We start from the raw sequence: 6000 nt of genomic DNA, 5'->3' as shown, positions 1-6000 counted from the left end.
TTTTCATTGTAAGTGTTGGATTGTTATTCTTGTTTACCATTAATTGCCACTGAGTATTAAAAAGGAATGTTTTCTTAACATCATTATGTTTTAGATATTCTTTGTTGGATTCTATGATTGAGGTTATATTTTGCTACTTGGTTTTGAGTTTTTCATACTTACCTTTTAAGACTACCAAGTGATGAGAATTGCCTTCGAGCTTGTATCTTGAATTACATGATTTGGCCACTATGTGGTTTGAGCCTTATTCTGTGATTAGGCAAATTCTTGATGGATGATGTTGTGCATTTACCTTAATGCATTGTGTTCATGATCATATGCATCCATATATGTTTGACTTGAATGCTTTCATGCTTCTTTAATGCTTGTTTCACCTTACAAGTTTACTTAAAGCATCTCAAGCACACTAGAATAAGTGACGTGCATGCTTCTTTTGTGACATAACTTTTATGCTAATGTGTGTTCTAAAAGGCGCCTAATTTAGAATTCACATACTTAATATTTCCTAATGTCACACTAATTCACTCACTCAATTCTAGTGAGTTACCTCATTCCAACAATGTATGCTTCCTTGCTTTTACATCTTCTCATCTTATGGTGTTATATTTTTATTTTTCATGATGAATGCACCACAAGCAAACATGGAAGCGGAAGAAAGAACACGCAGCAATCCGGAGATTCGCCGTACCCCCTTGCTCATCTTTGAATGCACCGAGGACGGTGCAAACTTTTAAGTGTGGAGAGATCGTCCGACCGGTCGGCAATTTTGGGTGACAAACTTCTAATCCGACACTTTTGCATTTCATTTTAGATTTCTAGGATTTTTACTTGCATTTTCTTAATTTTGCATATATACGTAATAAGCTTAGTCAAAATAATGAAATTTTTCGAGAAAATTATCTATAGGGCATGGTGCACGAAATTGCAATAACACTTTTGCAATCCCGCACAACTAACCAGCAAGTGCACTGGGTCGTCCAAGTAATACCTTGCGTGAGCAAGGGTCGATCCCACGGAGATTGTCGGCTTGAAGCAAGCTATGGTTATTTTGTAAATCTTAGTCAGGATATCAGAAATTATCAGGATTGATTGTAAAAAGCAAAAGAACATGTAATGGTTACTTGTACTGCAGTAATGGAGAATGGGTTGAGGTTTGGAGATGCTCCATCTTCTGAATCTCTGCTTTCCTACTGTCTTCTTCATCAAACACGCATGTCTCCTTCCATGGCAAGCTCGTGTAGGGTCTCACTGTTGTCAGCAGCTACCTCCCATCCGCGCAGTGAAAGCTAATGCAAAGCACTCTGTCACAGTGCCGCCAATCACCGGTTTGGTTCCCTCCCCTACCGGAATAGAATCACTCTTTTGCGTCTGTCACTAACGCCCAGTAGGTTACAGGTTTGAAGCACATCACAGTCATTCAATCATTGAATCCTACTCAGAATACCACAGACAAGGTTTAGACCTTCCGGATTCTCTTGAATGCTGTCATCAGGTCCTGCCTATACCACGAAGATTCCGATTAAAGAACTCAAGAGATAACTACTCAATCTAAGATAGAACAGAGGTGGTTGTCAGGCATATGTTCATAGTTGAGAATGATGATGATTGTCACGGATCATCACATTCATCCGGATTAAGAACAAGTGTTATCTTAGAACGGAAGCAAGCATGATTGAATAAGAAACAGTAGTAATTGCATTAATCCATCAAGACACAGCAGAGCTCCTCACCCCCAACCATGGGGTTTAGAGGCTCATACTGTGGAAGAAACGTGTACAAAATGTTATGAGGTCATAAGGTACTGACTACAATGTCAAAAGGTCCTATAAGTAGTAAACTAGTATCCTCAGTTTTACAGAAATGAGTAAATGACAGAAAAATCCACTTCTTGGGCCCACTTGGTGTGTGCTTGGGCTGAGCAATCAAGGAAATTCGTGTAGAGACCTTTTCTGGAGTTAAACGCCAGCTCTCATGCCAGTTTGGGCGTTTAACTCCAACTTTTATTCCAGTTCCGGCGTTTAACGCTGGAATTTCTGAGGCCGGATTGCTACGCGGGTTTGGGCCATCAAATCTTGGACAAAGTATGGACTATTATATATTGCTGGAAAGCCCTGGATGTCTACTTTCCAATGCCGTTGAGAGAGCGCCAATTGGGCTTCTGTAGCTCCAGAAAATCCGCTTCGAGTGCAGGGAGGTCAGAATCCAACAGCATCTGCAGTCCTTTTCAGTCTCTGGATCAGATTTTTGCTCAGGACCCTCAATTTCAGTCAGAAAATACCTGAAATTACAGAAAAACACACAAACTCATAGTAAAGTCCAGAAAAGTGAATTTTAATTAAAAACTAATAAAAATGTACTAAAAACTAACTAAAAGATACTAAAACATACTAAAAATAATGCCAAAAAGCATACAAATTGTCCGCTCATCACAACACCAAACTTAAATTGTTGCTTGTCCCCAAGCAACTTGAAAATCAAAATAGGATAAAAAGAAGAGAATATACTATAGACTCCAAAATATCAAAGAAACATAGTTCCAATCAGATGAGCGGGACTAGTAGCTTTTTGCCTCCGAACAGTTTTGGCATCTCACTCTATCCCTTGAAGTTCAAAATGATTGGCATCTATAAGAACTCAGAACTCAGATAGTGTTATTGATTCTCCTAGTTAAGTACATTGATTCTTGAACATAGCCAGTGTATGAGTCTTGGCTGTGGCCCAAAGCACTCTGTCTTCCAGTATTACCACCGGATACATACATGCCACAGACACATAATTGGGTGAACCTTTTTAGATTGTGACTCAGCTTTGCTAAAGTCCCCAATTAGAGGTGTCCAGGGTTCTTAAGCACACTCTTAATGCCTTGGATCACAACTTTATTTCCTTCTCTTTTTTCTTTTCTTTTTTTTTCTTTTTTTTTTTCGAATTTTTTTTTTTTTTTCACTGCTTTTCTTGCTTCAAGAATCAATTTTGATGATTTTTCAGATCCTCAATAACAGTTCTCTTTCTCCTCATTCTTTCAAGAGCCAACAATTTTAACATTCTTAAAACAACAAATTCAAAAGACATATGCACTGTTCAAGCATTCATTCAGAAAACAAAAAGTATTGTCACCACATCAAACTAATTCAACTAGTTTCAGAGATAAATTTTGAAATCCTGTACTTCTTGTTCTTTTGTGATTAAAGCATTTTTCTTTTAAGAGAGGTGACGGATTCATAGGACATTCATAGCTTTAAGGCATAAACTTAATTATTTTTATTAATTAAGAACAAGACTCAAATATAGATATAAGATGAGACTAAAAATAGAGGAAAGAATAAAAAACGAAAAACAGAGGCTCCTAATGGTAGAGGTTTTCACAGAGTTAGGACTCAACAACCTTGATTTTGAGAAGTGGATGCTCCCCCAGCTTGGGAGGAGAGCTTTTGGCGCTTCAGTTCTTTGATTTCACGCCCCTGCTTCTCTTGTTCCTTCAGCAATTTGCAGATCATGCAGTTCTGATTCTGCTGTTCTTCCTTCAGTTGTTCCATAGTCTCTTGCAGCTTGTTGATAGATGCTTCTAGGCTGGCCCAGTAGCCAACTTCAGGGAGCTCAGGGAGGAACTCATGCGCCCTCCTCTTGATAGAGTTGTCTTGCACTTGTCCTTCCATTGACTTCTTGGTGATTGGGTGTTCAATGGGTATGAACTCATCTACTCCCATCTTCACCCCAGCCTCTTTGCAGAGCAAGGAAATCAAACTTGGATAAGCCAATTTGGCTTCAGTGGAGTTCTTATTTGCAATTGTGTAAATCTCACAAGCAATCAAGTGATGGACCTCCACCTCCTTTCCAAGCATAATGCAGTGAATCATCACTGCTCTTTTGATGGTAACCTCAGAGCGGTTGCTAGTGGGTAATATGGAACGCCCAATGAAGTCTAGCCAACCTCTTGCAATTGGTTTGAGGTCTCCCCTCTTGAGTTGGTTTGGGACACCCTTAGAATTGGTTATCCACTTAGTTCCAGGGAGGCATATGTCCTCTAGAACTTGATCCAACCCCTTATCTTCTCTCACCATCCTCCTCTTAAAGGAATCAGGATCATCTTTCAGTTGAGGTAACTGGAAGATTTCTCTTATTTGGTCCAGATGGAAGTATATAACTTTCCCTCTGACCATGGTTCTGTGGGTATGGTAGGCAGTTCCAGTCATTCTTTGCTTATCTGTGAGCCACAGATTTGAATAGAATTCCTGAACCATGTTCCTTCCAACCTTTGTCTCAGGATTGGTCAGAACTTCCCAACCTCTGTTTCGAATTTGCTCTTGGATCTCCGGATATTCATCTTCTTTCAGATCAAATTTAACTTCCGGGATCACTGACCTCAGACCCATTATTTTGTGATAATGGTCTTCATGTTCTTTGGTTAAGAACTTCTCTTCATTCCAAAGATTCTTTGGATTAGTCTCTTTCTTTCCTCTTGAGTTGGTTTGTTTTCCCTTGGGAGCCATGATATTGATGAATCTTGGCTTAGTGATCACGGAAAAGCACACCAAACTTAGAGGTTTTGCTTGTCCTCAAGCAAAAAGAAAAGAAATAAGAGAAGAGAGAGAGAGAGGGAGAGAAAATTCGAATGGTGTGAGGAAGGAGGGGTGAGGAACGATCATTTATAGAGTGGGGGGAGGAGAATTTCGAAAACAAAAGAGAGATTTGAAAGGAAATTTGAAAAGATATGAAAGATTTTTGAGAAAAGGGTGAGTTTTTGAAGAAGATTTGGGATTATTTTGAAATAGATTTGAAAAATTGTTTTGATTTTTGAAGATTTGAAAGTGAATAATGAATGATTGAAGTGTGATTTTGTAGAAAAGTATGGGTGAGAAAAGGAAAGTTTGAAAAAATCTGAGTTGAAAACAAAAATGTGGTCCCCCCACCAAGCTGGCGTTAAACGCCCAGAATGGCACCCATTCTGGCGTTTAACGCCCATTTGTTGCCCCTTTTGGGCGTTTAACGCCCAGCCAGGTACCCTGGCTGGCGTTAAACGCCAGAAAACCTTCCTCACTGGGCGTTTTTCTGAACGCCCAGTGATGCTGCACACCTGGCGTTAAACGCCCAGAATGGTGCCCATTCTGGCGTTTAACGCCCAGAATGGTACCATTACTGGCGTTAAACGCCCAGAATGGTGCCCATTCTGGCGTTTAACGCCCAAAATGCCCCTTACTGGCATTTTTTCGCCAGTAAGCTCATTTTCTCTGCTTTTTGAGCTGAATCCTTCTGTAACTCTGTGAATTCCTTCATTTTTGATACTTGCCTCTGTAAGAACTAATCATACAACTTCCTAATGACTGGGTTGCCTCCCAGCAAGCGCTTCTTTACTGTCTTTAGCTGGACTTTCACTGAGAATCACTCAAGTCTCAGTTCTGAGCATTCCTGCTCAAAATTTCCTTCAAGATAGTGTTTGATCCTCTGTCCATTAACAATGAACTTACTGTCAGAATCAATATCCTGAAGCTCAACATACCCATATGGTGACACTTTTGTAATCACATATGGACCCCTCCAACGGGATTTGAGTTTTCCTGGAAACAGTCTGAGCCTAGAGTTGAAGAGGAGAACTTTTGTCCTGGCTCAAAGACTCTGGTTGACAATCTCTTGTCATGCCACTTCTTTGCCTTTTCCTTATAGATCTTAGCATTTTCAAAGGCATTGAGTCTGAACTCTTCTAGCTCATTTAGCTGGAGCAATCTTTTTTCACCAGCTAACTGTGCATCCATGTTTAGGAATCTGGTTGCCCAGTAGGCTTTATGTTCCAGTTCCACAGGCAAATGACAGGCCTTTCCATACACCAATTGGTATGGGGAGGTCCCTATAGGAGTCTTGAATGCTGTTCTGTATGCCCACAGAGCATCATCCAAGCTCTTTGCCCAATCCTTTCTTCGGGACATCACAGTCCGTTCCAGGATTCTTTTTAGCTCTCTGTTAGAGACTTCAGCTTGCCCATTTGTCTGTGGATGATACGGAGTTGCC

This window comes from Arachis stenosperma, chromosome 4, assembly GCF_014773155.1.
Source record: "Arachis stenosperma cultivar V10309 chromosome 4, arast.V10309.gnm1.PFL2, whole genome shotgun sequence".
Lineage (NCBI taxonomy): Eukaryota > Viridiplantae > Streptophyta > Magnoliopsida > Fabales > Fabaceae > Arachis > Arachis stenosperma.
This window is presented reverse-complemented; position numbering follows the sequence as displayed.